Source organism: Mus musculus, chromosome 6, assembly GCF_000001635.26.
Source record: "Mus musculus strain C57BL/6J chromosome 6, GRCm38.p6 C57BL/6J".
In the NCBI taxonomy this organism is placed as follows: Eukaryota; Metazoa; Chordata; class Mammalia; order Rodentia; family Muridae; genus Mus; species Mus musculus.
Genome location: NC_000072.6, coordinates 35,085,928 through 35,109,226, shown reverse-complemented (window position 1 = coordinate 35,109,226; position 23,299 = coordinate 35,085,928). Strand labels below are relative to the sequence as shown.

Below are 23,299 nucleotides of genomic sequence, written 5' to 3'. Positions count from 1 at the left end.
GCAACCACATCATTAAGAAATGTTCCTATATTAAAGTTAAAAGTATTTTAGTTGACACTGGAGAATAACAATATTACCTAATTACTGAAATGATGAAATAATTCATTCAAATATGAATGGGAAAGCTGAACATTGTGGTAAACTCAGTGGTGTACACACATGCAATACCAGCACTTAGAAGCTAAGTCAGAAAGATCAGAAGATTTGAGACTAGCCACCCTGTCTCAAAAAGACAGCAAGGGGTCAGTGAGATGGCACAGCAGATGTTGTCATTTGTTGCCAAGCCTGCTGATCTGAGTGTAGTCTCTGGAACCCATGTGTTAGAATTCAAAAACTCATTTTTCCACAGCTTATCCTCTGACTTCCACACAGGCTGTATAGACAAGCACATTGTACTTGCATACACACATACACTTATTTTTAAATTTAGATTTACTTATTTTATTCTATGTATGTGGATGCTTTGCCTGCATGTATGTTTGTATATCATGCATGTGTCCAGGACCTGGAGAGGTTAGAAGAAGGCATTAGATACTCTGGAACTAGAGTTAGGGATGTTTGTGCTGGGAACTGAACCCTAGGCTCTCTGCAAGAACATTAAGTGCCATTAGCTGCTGAGCCATTTTTCCAGCCCCATATAAGTAAATTAACAAAGCAAAACAAAACAAAACCTGAACATTTGAAAACACTCAGAAAGTGTTTTAGGAACTAAAGATATGGCTTAGAAGTTAGGAGCATCAGCTGTTGTTTCACAGGAGTAGAGAGTTTGGTTTCCTGCATCCACATGTGATGGCTCACAACTACCTGCAGCTCCAACTCTAGGGGATCTTTTGGCCTCCTTGGGCATCTGCACACACATGGAGACACAAACACCACAATCTAAATCTTACTGTGAATAGTGTTAAGTAAGGGCTAGCAAGATGGCTTAGCAGCTAAAGGTGCTTACAGCCTTAGCTTGGTTGCTAGAACCCAAGTGGTACAAGAAGAAAGCTTGACCATAGTGTGAGTGTATTCCAGCAAGTAAAATAGTTAAAAAACAAAAAAGTTATGCCTCTGGCCCTACTGGACACAGGTGGGAAAGCTGGCTTGGTCCTGAAGGTGTGAGAGCTGGAGAGTGTGCCTTGGATCTTGCCTGGGCAACACAGTGGAGCTGGCCTTGATGGCAAAGGCACCAGTGAGCCAGCCCCTCACAGGTTGCAGCACTTGGGAGTAGGTCCCTTGACAGGGCAGCACAGTGGAGCTGGCTATGGAAGCATCAGTGTGGTTGAGTCAGCCCAGTCCTGAGGGCATGAGAGCAGGAAAGCTGACCCTGTCTCCTACCATTTGTTGGAGATGGGGGGTGGGGGATAAGGGAGGGGATAGGAAGATGCCTTGGGATGATAGCTCTCAGTGATCAATTTCTTTTTCTTAGAGCTTAAGGAAAACCCATGGAAGATGGGTGTCCTAGCCAGAGCAGTGCTGGAGAGTTTAACCTAGTGGTGTAGATAAAGGAGAGCCAGCATGCTGACAAGCTTGGCTACCACCTCGACCCAGATCCAGGACTCTGAGTTGGCCCATCCCAAAATCTATGCAATCTGTGAACAGTTGGGAGGAGTGAAAGGGCCTTTCCTGTTGATCAAAGCTGCAGGATCTCCATGACACAAGGTGACAACAGGATAACCGGGAGGAGTTGCAATGAGGATCCAATATTGATGGTGTTGAAGAAGCCAGAGATCTCCAACCAAACCAATGACACATTGCATTGAATATTTGTAATTGAAAATGTGTGACAATCCACATACACATGGAAGCTGAGCATCACCACTCAATGATAACTTGGTCAAAAAAGATAAAGAAGTAAAGAATTTAATGAAAATGAAGGCACAACATAACCAAACTTATGGGACACAATGAAAGCAGTGCTAAAAGGCAAATTCATAGCTCTGAGTGCCTCCAAAAAGAAACTGAAGAGAGCATACACTAGCAGCTTAACAGCACACCTGAAAGCTCTAGAACAAAAAGAAGCAAATACACCCAAGAGGAGTATAAGACAAGAAATAATCAAACTAGGTGCTGAAATTAACCAAGTAGAAACAAAAAGAACTATACAAAGAATCAACAAAACCAGGAGCTGGTTCTTTGAGAAAATCAACAAGATAGATAAACCCCTTAGCCAGACTAGCCAGAAGGCACAGAGACAGTATCCAGATTAACAAAAGCAGAAATGAAAAGGAAGACATAACAACAGAAACTGAGGAAATCCAAAAAAATTAATCAGATCGTACTCCAAAAGCCTATACTCAATAAAACTGGAAAATCTGGATGAAATGGACAATTTTCTAGACAGATATCAGGTACCAAAGTTAAATCAGAATCAGATGAACCATTTAAACAGTCCCATAATCCCTAAAGAAATAGCAGCAGTCATTAAAAGTCTCCCAACCAAAAAGAGCCCAGGACCAGATCGGTTTAGTGCAGAATTGTATCAGACCTTCAAAGAAGACCTAATACCAATACTCTTCAAGCTGTTCCACGAAATAGAAAGAGAAGAAACACTACCCAATTCCTTCTATGAAACCACTGTTACACTGATACCAAAACCACACAAAGACCCAACAGAGAAAGACAACTTCAGACCAATTTCCCTTATGAATATCAGTGCAAAAATACTGAATACAATTCTCACAAACTGAATCCAAGAACACATCAAAACAGTCATCCATGGAGATCAAGTAGGCTTCATCCCAGGGATGCAGGGATGGTTCACTATTCAGAAATCCATCAATGTAATCCACTACATAAACAAACTTGAAGGAAAAAAAAAACCACATGATCATTTCATCAAATGCTGAAAAAACATTTGACGAAATTCAGCATCCCTTCATGTTAAAAGTCTTGGAAAGATCAGGAATTCAAGACCCATACCTAAACACAGAAAAAGCGATATACAGCATACCAGTAGCCAACATCAAACTAAATAGAGAGAAACTTGAAGAAAGCAATCCCACTAAAATCAGGGAATAGAAAAGGCTGCCCATTCTCTCCCTATCTATTCAGTTTACTACTTGAAGTTCTAGCTAGAGCAATTAGACATCAACAGGAGGTCAAAGGGATACAAATTGGAAAGGAAGAAGTCAAAATATCACTATTTGCAGATGATATGATAAGTGATGCCCAAAATTGCACCAGAGAACTCCTAAAGTTCAGCAAAGCGGCTGGATATAAAATTAACTCAAACAAATTAGTAGCCTTCCTCTACTCAAAGGATAAACAGGCTGAGAAGGAAATTAGGGAAACAACACCCTTCACAATAGTCACAAATAATATATACCTTGATGTGACTAAGGAAGTGAAAGATGTGTATGACAAGAACTTCAAGTCTCTGAAGGAAGAAATCGAAGATCTCAGAAGATGGAAAGATCTCCCATGCTTCTGGATTGGCAGGATTAATATAGTAAAAATGGCTACCTTGTCAAAAGCAATCTACAGATTCAATGCAATCCCCATCAGAATTCCAAATCAATTCTTCATAGAGTTAGAAGGAGCAATTTGCAAATTCATTTGGAATAACAAAAAACCCAGGATAGCGAAAACTATTCTCAACAATAAAAGAACTTCTGAGGGGAATCAACCATCCAAGATATCAAGCTGTATTACAGAGCAATAGTGGTAAAAACTGTATGGTATTGATACAGAGACAGGCAGGAAGATCAGTGGAATAGAATTGAAGACCCAGAAATGAACCCACACACCTATGGACACTTGATCTTTGACAAAGGAGCTAAAACCATCAGTGGAAAAAAGACAGCATTTTCAACAAATGGTTCTCATTCAACTGGAGGTCAGCATGTAGAAGAATGCAAAATCTATCCACTCTTATCTCTTTGTACAAAGCTCAAGTCCAAATGGATCAAGGACCTCCACATAAAACCAGATACACTGAAACTAATAGAAGAGAAAGTGGGGAAGAGCCTCAAACACATAAGCACAGGGGAAAATTTCCTGAACAGAACACCAATGGCTTATGCTCTAAGATCAACAATAGACAAATGGGCCTGATAAAATTACAAAACTTCTATAAGGCAAAGGACACTGTCAATAGAACAAAACAGCAACTAACAAATTGGGGAAAAGATTGTTAATCCTATATCGGATAGAGGGATATTATCCAATATATATAAAGAACTCAAGAAGCTAGACTCCAGAGAACCAAATAACCCTATTAAAAAAATGGGATACAGAGCTAAACAAAGAATTCTTAATTGAGGAATATCAAATGACCAAGAGCACCTAAAGAAATGTTCATCATCCTTAGTCATCAGGGAAATACAAGTCAAAATGACCCTGAGATTCCATCACACACCATTCAGAATGGCTAAGATCAAAAACTCAGGTGACAGCAGATGCTGACAAGGATGTGGAGAAAGAGGAACACTCCTTCATTGCTGGTGGGATTGCAAGCTGGTACAACCACTTTGGAAATCAGTTTGGCGGTTCCTCAGAAAATTGGACATAGTATTACCTGAGGACCCAGCTATACCATTCCTGGGCATATACCCAAAAGATGCTCCAACATATAACACAGACACATGCTCCACCATGTTCATAACAACCTTATTTATAATAGCCAGAAGCTGAAAAGAACCCAGATGTCGTTCAATAGAGGAATGGATATAGAAAATGTGGTACATTTCTATAATGGAGTACTATTCAGCTACTAAAATCAATGATTTCATGAAATACTTAGGCAAATGATGGATCTAGAAAATATCATCTTGAGTGAGATAACTCAGTCACAAAAGAACACACATGGTATCCACTCACTGATAAGTGGATATTAGCCCAAAAGCTTGGAATAACCAAGATACAATTCACAGACCACATGAAGCTCAAGAAGAAGGAAGACCAAAGTGTGACTGCTTCAGTCCTTAGAAGGGGAAACAAAATAATCATGAGAGAAAATACAGAGACAAAGTGTGGAACAGAGACTGAAGGAAAGGCCACCAGAGATTGGCACACCTGGAGATCCATCTCATATACAGACACTAATCCCAGGCACTATTGTGGATACCAACAAGTGCTTGCTGACAGGGGCTTGATATAGCTGTTTCCTGAGAGGCTCTGCTAGAGCCTGACAAATACAGAGGCTCTCAGCCAACCATTGGACTGAGCATGGGGTCCCCAATTGAGGAGTTAGAGAAAGGACTGAAGGAGCTGAAGGGGTTTGTAATCCCATAGGAAGAACAACAATATCAACCAATCAGACACCCCAAAGCTCCCAGGGACTAAACAACCAACCAAAGAGTACACATGGAGCGACCCATGGCTCCAGTCGCATATGTAGCAGAGGTTGGCCTTGTTGGGCATCAGTGGGAGAAGAGGCCCTTGGTCCTGTGAAGGCTCAGTGTAGGGTAATGCTAGGGCAGGGAGGCAGGAGTGGGTGTAGGAGAGCACCTTCACAGAAGCAGGGGAAAGAGGGATGGATAGGGTGTTTCCAGAGGGGAAACCGGGAAAGGGGATAACATTTGAAATGTAAATAAATAAAATACCAAATACATACATACATACATACATACATACATACATACATACATAAAATGTATGGCTGAAGGATATACTGTGGGTCACTGTGATGTACTGCAACTTCCAAGATGAGATGTTTTTCTGTGCTTTTTGTTTTTGACTTTTTGTGTGTTTATTTGTGGGTGGAGAGATTGCAAGAGTGAAGGGTAGATATGAGGGAACAGCAACATGAGTCGGACTGGGGTGCATGATATGAAACTCAAAGAATCATTAGACGGTTATAAAAAAAGAATTAAAAGTTCACAATGTTGATCAATTGTGTTAAGTCATGTTTGTACTCCAACACCTAGAAATTACAGACAGGAAGATTTGGAGTTTGAGGTTAATCTGTGGTACAAAGGAAGTTTTAGCTGTATAATTAGACCCTGTCTCCAATAAAAAATTATAATGACTAAAAAAATATTGTCAAATATGTTTGTTAGTGTAATAATAAATACAGGCATCCCTGTAGAGGAACGTATATCTTATCTATTTATAAAAATAGTCAGACATGTTAATAAAAACATTTGATTATTATAAATACATGTAATAATTTTGATATGTTAAGATAACATACTGATATAAAATATCAAGCTCTTGTCTCTGTGTTCTCAGATAAACATGTAAGTTTGATAATTTCAGTAGTTTTTATTGTTTAGCAAAATACGTTTTAGAAAATACATAAGTATATGTGTTAAAGGGTATGGGTCAGAGGATTGAAAACAGAAGGATTTGCTAAATTCTTTGTGACTGGTGCAGATAAGGGAGAGCCAGCATGCTGACCAGCGCAGCTACCACCCAGGCCCAGATTTGCTCTTCCAGAGGTCCTGAGTTCAATTTCCAACAACCACATGGTAACTCAAAATCCTCTGTAATGGATCTGATGCCCTCTTGTGGTGTGTCTGAAGACAGTGACAGTATACTTACATAAAACAAACATCTTAAAAAAAATGTAGTGTGACCATGTAATGGAATATGTTATGCCAAGAAAAGAATGAAGTAGGAGTATCCCACAGGGTAGAACTTCCAATGTGTGTTAAATATAAAAGAGAACAGTGTGCCAGTTCTTAAGGTTTTTAGTGACACAGAGATGAGTTCTCCAGTGTGTTTACATGTAGTTCTGTGCATGTCTGGAAGAGTACCCTGCAGCCTTCACAGCAATTGCCACCAGAGTTCCGAAATACAGAATGTAAAGTCAGAGGGCATCTTGTTTTTGTGTGTTTGTTTTCATCATCCAGTTAGTAAAAGGAAAAATATTTTTGTAGGACTGAGAAATTAAATAGGTGTAAGAAAAAGTGAAAAAGAAATGAAAAGTGATGAAGTCAAAGACTCTTCAGTTGTTAAAACTTCATTTTCTTGTTTTCTGTCAGTTTTCTTATTTTGTCTTTTGTTTGTAATTGTTTATATTGTTTGAGACATGCTTTGAATGTGAAGGCTGGCTTTGACACTCCTCAGACTACAGATGTGGACCACCACTCCTGGCTGCATTTTTAAAACATTAACTTTTAAAGTTACCATAGCATTAGTGTTTTTTGCTTGTCACATACTGTATTATATACATTAAGAAGTGAAATGGAGGCCAGAGGTACATTTACAGCAGCTTTGTTAGCAGCCACTTAATACCCTTTGTAATTACGAGGAGGCAGTGTGGTTATGTATATTAATTACTATGTTTGTTGTCTGGTCTGATGGCCGATCTGTGGGTTTCCTGGTGACTTCTTCTCTCTGCAGTTGTTGGTCTCTATAGCTATAGAGACTGATGACAGTCTACTGTTTAAGAAAACCTTTCTGCACTGACTTCTGCTTTGTTTTGAGACATGTCCCCACTGAGATATTTTCAACTGTTTTTTTGTATCCCTCTTCTCTCACCTCCAAAATAGACTTGGTAAACAGATGAACTTTTAAAAAAGTTACTTTAAACTCATTTATTGGTCAGTATAGCAACATTAAGCTTTCTCCCATTCTTTATTTTTAGATCTATCTACCTACCTACCTATTATGTATAAGTGTTTTGCCAGTGTGTATGTATGGCACCACATGTGTACCTGGTACCCACAGAGGCCAGAATAGGGCATGAAACTGAGAAACTAAACGTACACATGAGCTGCCATGTGGGTGCTAGGAATTAAACCTAGTTTCTCTGCAATAAGTTACCTTAATTTTTGAGCCTTTCCTCCAGCTTTTACTCTTTTTTTTTTTTTAAAGATTTGCTATATTTTATGTGTATATGTGTGTGGCTGAATGTATGTATGTGTATGCAATGCCCTCAGCTGTCAGAAAAGGGCATCCTCTGGTAGGTGTAGCTACCCAGTATGGGTGGGAAAAGAACACATGTTGTCAGCAAGAGCAGCAAATTCTTTTTTTATTATTATTTATATGTAAGTACACTGTAGCTGTCTTCAGACACACCAGTAGAGGGTGTCAGATGTCATTATGGATGGTTGTGAGCCACCATGTGGTTGCTGGGATTTGAACTCAGGACCCTCGGAAGAACAGTCAGTGCTCTTAACTGCTGAGCCATCTCTCCAGCCCCAATTTCTTTTACCTACTTAGCTATCTCTCCGGCAGCTCTTCCCAATTTTTTTGTTTAGTTTGCTTGTTTGTGTCTTGTTTTTTTGAGACAGGGTCTCTCTGCTGGCTGTGATGGAACTTGGTCTGTAGATCAGGCTGGCCCCAAACTCCCAGATATTGCCTGCCGAGTGCTGGGATTAAAGGTGTACAACAGGTTTCTCCATTCTTATTACAACAGTTTCGTTGGGAATATTTTTTTATACTATAAAATGAACATTTAATATGTTGATTCAGTTTTTAACATTTCTTTTTCTTTCACAGTACACACATACACACACACACACACACACACACACACACAGAGTGTATTTTGATTCCACCCGCCCCCACTATCCTCTCATTTCTCCCTCCTTTTCCCACAGGGCCTTTTCTTCCCAGGTCAGATCTTCCTTTCAGTTTTCTGTGTCCCCCACACCCAAACCCCTGTAGATGTGTTCTTGTGCACACCCCATGGGACTTAATTGGGGCTGCTTGCATGAAAGTGGGTAGGGGAAATACCCAGTTGTTACATGTTGCATCTCTAAGGAACATGCTTTCCCTTCCCCCATCACAACCATTAACTAATTACCTATCTCTTCTGGGAAGGATGAGCTGGCTGTCCATGATGAAGTGTTGCTGGGCTCATTCTTCTGAAGGTCTTGTGCAGATCTCATGTGGGTAACCACTGCTACCGTGAGATCATAGTTGTAGCAGCTATGTTATGTCCTAAAAACAGCATCTCACAACGTTCCTTGCCATCCTTTGACTTTGATACTCAGGCTTTCCTCTTCTTCAGCAGTGTTCCTGCGAGTGGCAAAGAGGGTAGTAGTACAGATGTTCCATTATGGCTAAACACTCAAGTGTCCATTATTTACCTTGGACCACTTAGTAGTCTGCAAGTAAGCTTCACCCTCCTCAAACTGAAGCTTCTCCTGTTTTTTCTGAGAGCTTTATTTTGCTTACTTTATTCTTTTGCTAACATGGTCTCACTAAGTAGCCTACTTGCTATGTAGACCAAGCTGGTCTCAAATTTGCAGTCATCTTCCTGCTGCTCTCCCCCATGTTCTGGGGTTATAGGCCTCCACTGCTGTGGCTGGCTTGTGTGTTACTTTATAAAGAGACAGCTATAGCTGGAATCACAGGCATGTGCTATCATGTCTGATATGTATGCTAGTTTTGAATTTTATGAAATTCTTTTTTAAACCTCACATATTACACCAAGACAGCCATATTTTTTACCCTGTGTAATTTTAATTTCCAGCTTGTAATCTTTGTGAATTAGATGAAAGACTAAATGAAGCTTTATTGCTTAGGTGTTCTATAACAAATTGTAAGTTTGCTGTTGTAGGATTGTTAACTCTGAATCCCAGAATTTCTTCCATCATTTTACATTTTGATGTCTCTTATTGAAACCTCAATTTCAGTGATGAGATTCTTTTTGTTTGTTTCTGTTTTTGGATTTTTGCGACAGCATCTCTCAATATTATCCAATGATGAAATTTCAAAATACAAAATTATTTGCTTTTGACTTTCCTTTTGGTTTGATAAAGCTTAATTTTATAGATTCCATCTATCTATCTATCTATCTATCTATCTATCTATCTATCTATCTATCTATCTATCTATCTATAATCACCCAGAAAATATCTGGGAAATATAGCAAGTCAGTTCAGATGCTCCAAATTCAGGTCTTTGTACTGACTTAACCCAGATTTTAACTCTGTTAAATTGAAATATGAAAGTGTAATAACGGCTAGGCAAAGTTGAAGCAACCAGTATTTCTTTTAGTTAAACTATTAACTTAGGCTAAATTTCCAGACATGAAGTTATTTGACTGGAGGATATTATTACTGGTGTGGACTTTTTGCATGGTGTTGATTCTCAGATACTTATGAGCCATTGGCAGTATGTAATTTTAATGTGTTCTTTAGAATTATATATCACTTTTAAAATGTTTTAGAGTAGCAGTTTCTTAGAGATTTTGATGTGAAAGTTGCTTATGTTTATGTATTATTATATTTTTGCAATTTAATAGGAGTAAGGCTTTAGAAGTAAGTTACAAACATGTTAGCTTTTCTTCCCCTTGTGGTTCTAGGGATGGAACCCAAGGTCCTTGGGCATATTAGGCAGATATTCAAAACTGTTAACTCATAACCAGAGCATTTATTAATAATGCAGCCTTCTGTGCTATGCACTAATGTGTTGAGTCAGAACCAGTTTAAATAATTATGATTGGTTATTAGCATAATGAAATAAAGTGTTCTTGGAAGGAAAGCCTTGAAGAGTATTACTATCCTACTCTTAGAACAGAAGACATTGTTCTTTTGTCTTATGTTCTTCTAGAGTCTAGAGGCTATTTTTATCTTCAGTTTCACACACTGCTTAAATCTATCTTTGATTGAGACAGTTTAGAAAATTGCTTTTTAATTATTTGCCAGGTTAGTAATATATTTTGCTGGGAAGTGACTGAAAAAAGATTTTTGTTCAGTGTATTAGTTTTTATTTATTTTTATTTAGCCAAGAACATTAACAGAGCTCTACTTTTCATTATTGACATTTTTAAAATTTATTCTTATTTTAAATTATTTGTATATATGTGTGTGGGTGGGGAGGTATGCACATGAGTGCGGGTGATTGTGGAGTTCAAAAGCAAGGGTCAAGGCTCCTGGGCTGGTTCTGAGCTGCCCAATATGAGTGCTAGGAACTGAACTCAAGTCACTCTAAGAGCAATATGTGTGCCCTTAACCACTGAGCAGTTCTGTAGTCCTTCTCATTATTATTATTATTGTTGTTATTGTGTGAGTGGGTGTCTGTGTTGCGGCTTACTCATATGAAGGTCAGAGGGCAACTTTGTGGGGTTGGTTTTCTCCGTTTATCTCAATGTAGGCTCTTAGCATTGGACTCAAACAGTAAGTAGGAGCCAGAGAGATGACTTGCCTTGTAGGTTCTCAGCATTGAACTCAGGATGCCAGGTTTGCAAGGCAAATCATCTCTCTGGCTCCTACACTGTTTTTAAAATGGCTTTTGACTGTGAGAGTTTTTAAAATACCCCTTTAAGTGAAGATACCACTAGTTCATTTATCAGAAAATAAGGAACACCTAAATGAGAAGTTAATTAATATTTTTATTTTCCTATTCATGACACCTTTAGGACTTGTATTCAAATTTCAAGTTAATCACTTCATTAAAACTTGATTCTGTAGCAAGCTAATTATCTTTTTTTTTCATGTCCAAAAGAAAATATACTATGTCAGACATGATGCTGTGTGTATTTAGTCCAAACACTGAGGAGGAAGAGGCAGGTGGATCTCTGAGTTTGAGGCCAGTCTGTTCTGAATAATGACTTTCAGGCCAGAAAAGTCTACATAGTAAGGCCACATCTAAAAAAATTGCATTATTGTCTTTCGAGATACTCATTTTAACTTTTTTCAGTTGCTTTCCTAATTTATCAATTACATATTTGTTTTTCTTTATAATATCTTGTAGAACCAACTGTATATTATGGGTTTAATTTAAAAGGGTTCAGTGCTGTGGGACATTTTCTGCTATTATATGTTAGTACTGAGGGTCACTGAAGAAGTTTTACATAGACATAGTCTCCTTTGGCTAGGTGTAGGGACACTGTCTGCAAGGCACTAACTAGTACACACTAGGTTAGTGACATTAGACAGTTTAGAAGAAAATGAAGCACTTAAATTGTACCCAGGGCAGTATAAAGATCAGAGAAGTGAAAGAAATACTTGTTAGCAATTTTGAAGGCCACTATACTTTAATCTCTTTATAATTTTGTTTCTCAAAATGTCATTTTATCTGGGCTGGCAGTGAGTAGTAGAGCTTGTGCTTAGCATGCACAAGGCCTGGGTTTAGTCCCCACCATTAAACTGCACGCGCGCAGACATACACACACACACACACACACACACACACACACACACACACACACATATCAGTTTATGCCCTAAAATCATTTCTTTTTTCCACAATGATCCTACCACCATAATTTCTTTTCTGGCACTTATTTCCAATTTTAGTTCTAGTTGTGAAAATGCTGCTTTTAGTCATTTCACAATTTTTATGAAAATAAAAATTTGCCAAATGGTTCAATTTAACAGTATTTGTAGACTCAGGTTTGATTAAAAAGCAGTGCCTTAAAAGGCAGTTTGAGGGGGACTCTGAATTATTTGGACAAGTATACTTGTTTTTTAAAAATGTGTCTTAAACTTATTTCTAATATGTGATTAGTGCAAGTGTGCAATGGTGTGCACATGCAGGCCAGAGGGCAGTTTAGTTTGTAGGAGTGGGTTTTCCTTCTACCACTCCTCCATCAGGGTCCTCAGGGATCAAACCTCCATCATGAGGCTTGGCAGGCAGTGCCTCATCTCCTGAGCCATCTTGTAACCCTCCTGACTTTTAGTCAATCAAATCTCTTCACTGTTTCCACATCTCTCCTACTTTTGCTGGAGAATAGCTGTGCAGGAGACTGACTCAAGTGCTTGGGCTTGTGGTAAGGCATGTCCCAGAAGACTATCCTCCCTCCTTATGGTGTGGTTTCCTTCAAATCTCCATGCCAAATCGTACAACCAAATTCTAATGGAGAAGGCTTAAGCCTATAGAGATTTTGTAGCTTAATTTTATTTAAATGTGAGGTCTTACATACAGTGAAACAAGCTTTGTGTTAACTATGTTGTGATAGTGTGTACCCCTGCAGAGTCCACACCTCTGTGAAGATTTAGAACATTTCTGTCTCCTAGGATGCTCCTCACACTGCTTCCTGCTCAGTAATATCAGCCAGAGTGTTCTGCTTCTGCCTTCAGAGCTTAGTTCTGCCTGTTTATGTAAATAGGATAATTTTGTGACTGGCTTCTTGTACCAATCATAATACATTTCACACCTGTTCATACATTGTTTATCAGTTTTTTCTGAGGAGTTTTTTTTTAATATTCTTTTGAAAGATGTTTATTGATTTACATGGTAGATTTTTCCCCCTATTTTGACTATTATAAAAAAGATATTTATGGACAATTGTATATACTAAGCCCTTTGTGGATCATATTTTTATATTTTATTTTATTTTTTTGGCTAGTATCTAGAATTAGTATTATAGGTCTTGAGTTAAAAGGCATACAGGGTCTGGAGAGATGGTTCAGCAGTTAAGAACACTGGCTACTTTCCAGAGGACCCAGGTTCGGTTCCCAGTACCCACATGGAAGCTTACAACTGTCTGCAATTCCACTTCCAGGACATCTGACACCCTCACACAAGACATAAATGCAGACAAACACTGATACACATTTTCAAAAAGTATGTTTGAAAACTATTTTCATAAAACTAGTATTTGGAGCACTGTGATAGAAGTAATGGAAATGAGCAATGAATCTAAAGGCTATGATGGTGCTTAGGAGATGAATTCTTTGGTAAAACTGTTTTCTTGTGGACCTGAGTTCCCATCCTCAGAACAGACATAAAAAGCTGAGCATGACCATGTGTGCTTTTCAAACCTCAGCCACTTGCAATGCAGAGACAGGCTGATCATTGGGACTTGGGCTCCAGGTTCTGTGAGAACGCTGTCTTAAGTGAATAAGGCAGAGAGTCATAGAACAGGACACCCGGCCTTCTCCTCTGGTTTCTGTATGTGGATGGGCCACATGCCTACACATGCATTTTTTTCCAAGTACAAAATAAATCCATGGAATAACTTAAGATAGGAAAATAAAATCATCAAATTCACATTTTTATTCTTACTACTTCTAAAGAATATATTAAAGATCCAATGAAGAGACTGTGTCAGCAAAGACTATAAATGGCAGAAGATATGATCTAAACTAGTTTAGACAAAATTTGGAGGGAATTACATGAATCAGAAAATGTAGGCAGTATCATTCATTCTGAAAGCTTTAAAATATTGTGAGGGCATCTTTGAATAAATGAAGTATCTGGAGTATATCTGGATTTTTTTGCTCTTCCATTCTCCATCATGTGGTCTGTCCTTCTGAAGTAGTTTTCAGACTTATCTATTTCTTTTCTGTCTCCATTGCCATGATACTGCTTATTTCTCTGTGTTTTTCCGAGTGTCATTTAGAAGTTTATAGACTTCCTTTCCATTGGAGTGCTGAAAGTGTGGAATTACTTCAGCTGTGGTTCTATATGCTCTTTGTTTTTTACCTTAATCTGTGTAGGTTTAATATCTAAGATGCTAATAGATACAATATTAGAAGTAAGTCTTCCCACTCCTGTGCTAGGATTCAAACCCAGGGCCTCACACACATGAGGCAGATACTCTAGTACTAATCTAGATTCTTAGCCTAGGCATTGGGTTTTAAAGTGGTACTATTGCAGCATACAGTGAACTCCATACTTATTTGCTATGAGGAAAAGTAGAACATTTCTACTTTTCTTCTAAAAGTCAAGGGAGGAATATATGAAAATTGAGGCAAATTTCTAGTCATATTTGAGAGTGGGGAAAAGTTTATTCCTTTGTCCAGAGTCTATAGATTGCTTCCAAATTGGAGGAAACACATTATTTTTTTTTATTTACTGTTCTATTGCTGTGAAGACACCATGACCAAGGCAACTTATAACAGAATAAATTTAATTCGGGCAACTTATAACAGAATAAATTTAATTCAGGGCTTGCTTACAGTTTCAGGAGATGAGTTTATGATCCTTGTGATAGGGAACATGGCAGCAGGCAGGCAGGCAGGCAGGCGTGGTGGTGCTGAAACATCTGATCCACAGATTGGAGCCAGAGAGAACAAGACTAGGCCATGCATGGACTTTTGAAATCTCAAAGCCCACCCAAAGTGACACTTGGTCCAATAAGGCCACACCTCCTCATCATTCCCCAGCTTACCAATTAGGAATCTAGCTTTGAAATAATGACACTGTGGGGGCCTCAGAAATCTCTTATCTATCCCTTCCTCCTTCCCTCCCTCCCTCCCTCCCTCCCTCCCTCCCTCCGTCCACTTGTTTATCTATGATTTATGTTTTGATTGTGCATATGTGTATGTGGGTATTTGCATGTAAGTACAGTAGGCCTTGGAGGTCAGAGAAGAGAGCACTGAATCCTCTGGAGCTGGAGTTATAGGCAGTTGGAAGCATCCATTTGGGTGTTGAGAACTGAACTCAGGTCCTTTGCAAGAGCAGCAAGCTTTTCTAACTGCTTCTAGATCTGTATTTTATTTGTCTGAGTTAACAGTTGACTTTAAATCTTGACAAGAAAATGTATAAAAGTGTTGGATAGTTTAGTTAAAGCACCAACATTTTTCTCCTTTCCCTTTTCTTCATTCTTAAAAATTCCACCTTGTTTTTTTCTGTGATGTTTAGATTTTTTTTGAAGATTTTACATTATAGGCTGTTGACTAATGAAAGTTGACTCAGTGTGATGAGAAACTCGTGGCATCATGGAGTAGATAGAGTACTACAGTAATTTGTATAGCGTTGTTTAGATTATGGCTAATAAGGTTGAAATCTCTAAAGAACCTGAAATTTTCCTGTGTAAATGGAATGAGGATACAGTCAGTATTAACTATCCTCAAACATTACTTGCTAGCATCATTATTGTAAAGGTCTGCTATGACACTATTACCTATGCCAGCAAGATTTTGCTGAAGGGACCCTGAAGGATAGCTGTCTCTTGTGAGGCTATGCCAGTGCCTGGCAAATACAGAAGTGGATGCTCACAGTCAGTTATTGGATGGAACACGGGGTCCCCAATGGAGGAGCTAGAGAAAGTACCCAAGGAGGTAAAGGGATCTGCAACCCTATAGGTGGAACAACAATATGAACTAACCAGTACCCCCCGGAGCTCCTGTCTCTAGCTGCATATGTATCAGAAGATGGCCTAGTTGGCCATCATTGGGAAGAAAGGGCCCTAGGTCTTGCAAACTTTATATGTCCCAGTACAGGGGAACGCCAGGGCCAAGAAGTGGGAGAGCGTGGGTAGGGGAGCAGGGCGGGGGGGAGGGTATAGGGAACTTTTAGGATAGCATTTGAAATGTAAATAAAGAAAATATCTAAGAAAAGGAAAGGAAAGGAAAGGAAAGGAAAGGAAGGGAAAGGAAAGGAAAGGAAAGGAAAGGAAAGGAAAGGAAAGGAAAGGAAAGGAAAGGAAAGGAAAGGAAAAAAAGTCTGCTATTAAATCTGACACTGTAGATGTGCTTCCTATTCCTTGTTAAGCTTGTTAACACTGTATTTGATACCTTTGGAAATGATACTTTGGATTTGTTTCCCAGTGTGTATTAATAATTTCAAAATATTATATTTGTTTTATATATCCAGTGATTATAGTAGATTTTCTGTGGTTGTTACCTTTTTTTTAACTCAAGGAATACTACTTTTAGATTACATTTTTACCTATTTTATTGCACTAAGACTGTTCACAATGTTGGATATATAAAGAACAGACATCTTTTTAAAAAGCAACTATTTGCTTGTTTTGAGATAGGCTCATGTATTCCAGGCTGGCCACAAAACTGGTTGCATAGCTGAGGATTACTTTAAACTTGGTGTTGTTTCTGCCTCCCAAGTTTTGGGATTACAGTTTGTGTCAGCAGCTGGTTGTATGCAAGGCTGGAGATTAAGCATAGGACTTTTAAGCATGCTAGGCAAAACACTACCACCTGTTCAACATCTCTATTCTTTTTAACCTGAAGAGCTTAAGTTTTAACTAGGAAGTTAACAATATAACCAACTCATTTTCCTTAATTGATTTTCAGAAAATTAGAATTCTTAAGTTGTTTGTTAATATCCTGTGATTTATTTACCCTTCAAGTCTGAAGAAAATGCTTAATTAATTTCATAGATTTTTTTTATGTATAAGACAGTTCAAGATTTTTTTTTTATTGGATATTTTCTTTATTTACATTTCAAATGTTTTCCCCTTTCTAGGTCTCCCCTTTGGAAACCCCCTATTCCATCTTCCATCCCCCGCCTCTATGAGGGTGCTCCCCTCCCCACTCCCATCTTCCTGCCCTGGCATTCCCCTACACTGGGGCATTGAACACCCTCATGTCCAAGGGCCTCTCCTCCCACTGATGTCCAATAAGGCCGTCCTCTGCTATGTGTACTCTTTGGTTGGTGATCCAGTCTCTGGGAGCTCTGGGGGATCTGGCCTGTTGACACTGTTGCTCCCTTCACGGGACTACAAAACCCCTCAGCTCCTCAGTCCCTTCTCCAACTCCTCCATCAGGAACCCCACACTTAGTCCAATATTAAAAGCAGTAAGGGAAAAAAGGTCAAGTAACATATAAAGGCAGGCCTATCAGAATTACACCAGACTTCTCACCAGAGACTATGAAAGCTAGAAGATCCTGGGCAGATCTCATATAGATCCTAAGAGAACACAAGTGCCAGCCCAGGCTACTATACCCAGCAAAACTCAGTTACCATAGATGGAAAAACTGACAAAACCAAATTTACACAATATCTTTCCACAAATCCAGCCCTACAAAGAATAATAGATGGAAAACACCAACACAAGGAGGGAAACTATACCCTAGAAAAAGCAAGAAAATAATCTTTCAACAAACCCAAAAGAAGATAGTCACACAAACATAAAAATATCATCAACAATCACTATTCTTTAATATCTCTTAACATCAGTGAACTTAATTCCCCAATAAAAAGACATAGACTGACAGACTGGATACATAAACAGGACCCAGAATTTTTTGCTGCATACAGGAAATGCACCTCAGTGTCAAAGACAGACACTACCTCAGAGTAAAGGTCTAGAAAACAATTTTCCAAGCAAATGCTCCCAAGAAACAAGCTGGAGTAGCTTCCATAGATTTTTATAACACCACTGATATACTATTTAGTCTAAAATCCTACACTTGAAAGAATTAAGAATAGTTAATGCTGGAAACTGGAGAGACTGTTCAGTGGCTGCTCTTACAGAGGACCTGAGTTCAGTTACCAGCATCCATATGGTGCTAATGCATCCAACATCTGCTTCTGATTGTGTTCCTAAATACAGGGTATCTCAGTAACTTTGTAAGTCCACAATAAGACACATAATTGATTAGGGTATGTATACACACACACACACACACACACACACACACACACACACACACACACAATGCAATCCTATGGCAGGTTAAAACTTAAGAATAAAAGTTTAACAAACTTCAACTTTATTATTATGTTTTATTGAATTAAGATTTCCAAATATCTGTTAAGCTTCTCTAGCTTTTTGGAATGGCAACAGGATTAGCCTAATGTTTTTAATGTAGACATTGTTGACTTTAAGGGAAATATTTGGTACATAGACTTGTTATTATTTTTATCAGACTGAGGGAATTTTCTTTTTTTATTTTAATTTACTCAAAATTTAATGTTTGTGTTTTGGAGATGGGGTCTTATGTCACAGATGGCTTTGAACTCCTGATCTTTCTGCATCTACCCCCAACTCCCTTCTTCTTCTTTTTTTTTTTTTTTTTTTTCCTCCAAGACAGGGTTTCTCTATGTAGCCCTAGCTATATTGGAAATCACTTTCTAGACCAGGGTGGCCTTTAACTCAGTGATTCCCCAGCCTCTGCCTCTGCCTCCTCTGCCTCCTCTGCCTCCTCTGCCTCCTCTGCCTCTGCCTCCTCTGCCTCTGCCTTCTCTGCCTCTGCCTCCTCTGCCCCTGCCTCCTCTGCCTCCTCTGCCTCTGCCTCTGGGCCTCTGCTTCTGGAGTGGTGGAATTAAAGGCGTGGAGGGACCACCACTAGCAGGCCTACCTCTGCCTCTTAAGTGCTGCTGGATTGGAAATATCACCTACTACGCTCATCTGTGATGGTTCTTGCTGAATAGTTTTCCCCTGTTGTTTGGAAGAGCTTGTCTAAGTTTGATACGTTTTTAAAAATATTTATTTATTTAATGAACATGCATGCCTGTATGTGCATAGGCATGCAGGTGTCCTCAGAGGCTAGAAAAGGGTGATGAAGTTCTTGAAGCATTTTAAGGTGTCTGGTGTAGGGTGCTAGGGACTGAATTCCAGTCCTCTGCAAGAATACCTAGTTCTCTTAAGCTGTCTCTCCAACCCTGATAGTTGACATTTTAGAGCAAATTAAATTACATTAACATATAAAGGATAATTGTTTTGCCTTTCTTTTCCCTCCCTCCCTTCCTCCTTTCCTTTTTCCCCCTTTCTTTCTTTTTTGGAGATTGGGTTTCTGTGTGTAGCCCTGACTGTTCTAGAACTCATGCTGACCTCTAACTCAGAGATCCACTTGTCTCTGCCTCTTGAGTGCTGGGATTAAAGGTGTGTGTCACTATTATCTAGCTTCCTCTGTCCATTTTAGAAAATTACTTTCCTGGTATTTAGGACTTTTCTTTTTAATGTTAAATCTACTAACATGCAGTTTCTTTAGTATTTATTGATACTTTTAAATATTTGTTATATCTGTAATAATATAATTTCTCTATTCCTCCTCTCCATGGTCATAGTTCTGAAATAATGTTAATGATAGAGTTTGTAATTGTCGTAATTTTAGGTTGTATTAGAGTACATATCAGTTACCATGTGAAAAGAGTTATCTTTTTATCCCTGGGTTATGAAGAGTTTTATAATTTTTGTGTGTGTTTGTGTGAGGGTGCATGTACCCATGTGTGGCATGTGATAGCCAGAGGAGAATGTTAGGTGTATTTATTATTCTCCATCCTATTCCCTTGAGGCTGGTACCCTGACTCAATCTCAGCTTCTTCATTTTCACTACACCAGCTGACTAAGGAGCCTCTGGGACCTGCCTGTCTGTGTCTACCACTGATGAAGTTAAAGGCATGAGAGATAAGTCTGGTATTTCTTGTGATAGAAACAATTTATTATGCTTTATTGAGGTTATACATAATTTTGACTTAAGAAAATACTTGCACTTCTGAGAGTTCTATAACGTGATCATATTTGGTTTTGCTAGTATTGTGTTTAGAATAGTTTAAATCTGCTAATTTTCTTTATTAGGATTTTAGTATTAGATTTACTGTCTAGTTTCCTCTAGCTTTACTTTTTTCTGCTTCTCTATTCTTGCCCCTCTTCCACTTCTGTCATTTTAACTACTAAGTACAAAGTACAGCATGTTTATGGTTGTTCAATATAATAAGATTTTAGCCCTTTAAGGAACATAATCTTATAAATCTAATTTTCTAACTAGAGCAAGTTTTCTTAATAGGGTTGTCATCCGGGTTATTAGAAACATCAGGGAAACCCTGATTCTCAGCAATGTGGATCTGTGCTTAGCTAATGTATTTTTATATACTGCTCTGATGAAGTGGGATTTTCTTTTATAGATTTATTTTTATTTTTTTAATTATATATGTCTGTGTCATGGTCTTTGTTAATGTGAGCACAGTGCCTACAGGGTCTAGAAGAGGACATTATCCTCAAACTGGAGTTACAGGTAGTTTTGAGCTACCCAACTTGCATGCATTCTGGGAAAGAAACATGAGTCCTTTGCAAGCACATCATGCACTCTTAACTACTGATCATCTCTTTGTTCTATCCCCCACATTTTGTTCACTCATGCTCCTAGAAGTATGGTGGGTCTTACCAACAATTTACATAATTTACCTAATCTTGGGACATTGGTGAGATAATAGTACTAATGTTCTAGTCACTATGAAAGTTTTATTTCTTCTTAATATTTATATTTTTATTTCTTATTTTTTAAGTGAAGCTGCATAGTTTACAGCTATTTAAAGCTTGTTTTGTTTTGTTTTGGTTTTTGGCTTTTCAAGACAGGGTTTCTCTGTGTAGCTCTAATTGTCCTGGAACCCACTCTGTAGACCAAGCTGGTCTTCAACTCAAGAGATTTGCATGCCTCTGCCTCCTGAGTGCATCCCATTAAAGGCGTGCACCACGATCACCTGGCTATCTAAAGCTTTTTATTGTAATTGTTTATAGCACTGGTTTTAATTTTTAATTATCTTTATTAGTTCACTGTAGTTTTATAGTAATGTAATGAAATATAATGGTTTTTAACATGAGAAGATTATAATTATTTTACAAATGTAATGGTATTAATATTAGTACTAACATTACCTTATTAATTTACTAATAATAAATAAGTAATTTTTATTAATTTGCTAGTAATAGTACAAGTATTACATGTATCATAAATACTTGTAACTAAATATCAGCTTAAATTTTATTGTTCACTTTGGGTATTTGTTCTTCATTCTTGTCTTCCTATTTCTCTCCACTCTTGTCATGTAAACCGTTTTCTTTTTAGTTACACCTAGTATCTTCCTTTATTATTTCAAACTCACCACTGTTTAACTTTTCTTGTTAAAACTTGTTTTCCAGACCTTCATTTTTTAAACTCTCATTTCTCACTGTTTATATTTTATTTTCAATTTTACTTTTCTTTGTACCACCACAGTTTTTTAGCTGTTGTATTTTGAGTCGCCATCCTTGAAATCCCAGTGTAGCTGCAGATGAGCTTCTGAGAGCGCCTGGTCTTCCTGCCCACAGCTCCTGAGGGCTGGATTACAGCAGGGCCCTCACTGTACCCGGCCAGTGTAGTGCTGGACACAAGGCCTCATGTGATTTATAAGCAAGCATTCTACCAACCACCCCATACCGTAGGCCTTAGTTTTTCTATATTTTACTAGTTCATTTTTTTCTACAAAATACTGGGCTTCATTTTGACGAAATTTTCTGTTTCTTTAACATATGAAACTTCACCCAATTCTAAATTTAGTGTTAATTTTTTCTCATTCGTAGTTTTATATGAGTAGTATGGTTATTTAAATGTTTACTGAAAGTGATGGTTTATATATGCTTGGCCCAGGGAGTATTAGGAGATGTAGCCTTGTTAGAGTAGGTGTGTCACTGTGGATATGGGCCTTCACACCCTTGTCCTAGCAGGCTGGAAGCCAGTCTTCTGTTGGCTGCCTTCAGAACAAGAGGTGGAACCCTCAGCTCCTCCCACATCATGTCTGTCTGGACACTGTCATGATCATGCCTTGATAATAATGGTCTGAATTTCTGAACCTGTAAGCCAGCTCCAGTTAAATGTCATCCTTATAAGAGTTGCCTTGGTCATGGTGTCTGTTCACAGAAGTAAAACCCTAACTAAGACACTGAGACTCCAACATTAACATTTTGAAAATATTTAGCTAGTATTTATGAATATGTTGGGACATAATGGTACCTGCTATTTGAACCATGTGGAATTCAGAAGGGTCTTGTTTTTATTGTATTGTTAGGTAAGTAGTACTGTAACTTCTTGATGTTTGTCTAATCATCACATTTCTTCCAAGTTTGTGAAGATTTTTTGTTTATGTGAGATCTGGCTATTTAGCCTAGATTGGTTTTGAAATCTTAGTAATTCTACCTTAGTGTCCTGAATGCTAAGAATACAAGTGTGTGCTTCTACATTGAGCTTTCCATGGAATTTGCTTCTCCGCCCTCCTTTCCTCCCCCTTCCATTTATTTTTCCTAGGTATCCTGGGCTGTATTGGAACTCACTCTGTTGTCCAGGCTGGCCTTGCGCGCAGAGATCCACCTGCCTCTGTCTACTGAGTGCTAGGGTTAATTAAAGGCGTGCACCACCCAACTTTTTCCCCTCCTTCTCCACCTCTTCCTTTTTCTTTTTAGATCTAGTTTTGTGTGTAGGTTTGGAACTCTTATGTAGATCAGGATGGCACTTTCCTTCCCAAGTACACCAAGTACACATGTCACCAAGACTGGCAAAAAGATTTATTACTTATTTGTGTGAATGTGAACATGTGTGTGGCTACTCATGGAGACCAGAGGAGAGTAATGGATCTCCTAGAGCTATAGGACAGAAGTCTGTGAGCCAATCAGTTGGATGCTGTTTCTCAGTGGTGCTACTTGAAAAAAATATTAGAAGCCTTGTATTGACTATTCCTTTATACATTTGAGCTGATTGAATAGGTTTGCATTGCCATGAATTTACAGCATTCTCCCCACTTCTTTTATTTGGGGATGGTTGTTGATTGACAAATGTGTCTCACAGTTAGAATCCATCTTTTTTTTTTTTTTTTTTTTTTTTTGGTATAAGTAGCCCTGATTTTTCTATTTGTTTGGTTAGTTTTTGTTGTGTTCTGCTTTGCTTTAATTTGCTGGGTTATGCTGGAGTAAAACCCAGGGTCTTGGGTATGTTAGGCAAATCCTGAACTTCTGGGTAATAGCCTTAGGATTTTGATTTTGAGACTATCTTGCTGTGTATAGCCCAGCCTGGCCTCTGCCTCTCAGGTGCTG

At 38.4% G+C, this 23,299-nt stretch overlaps 1 protein-coding gene across 8 annotated transcripts in view; it reads left to right on the top strand.

Moving 5' to 3' along the window:
- Cnot4 (CCR4-NOT transcription complex, subunit 4) overlaps positions 1-23,299 on the top strand; it is a 111,690-nt gene that overhangs the window by 24,528 nt on the left and 63,863 nt on the right. The gene's annotated exons all lie outside the window — the stretch shown is intronic.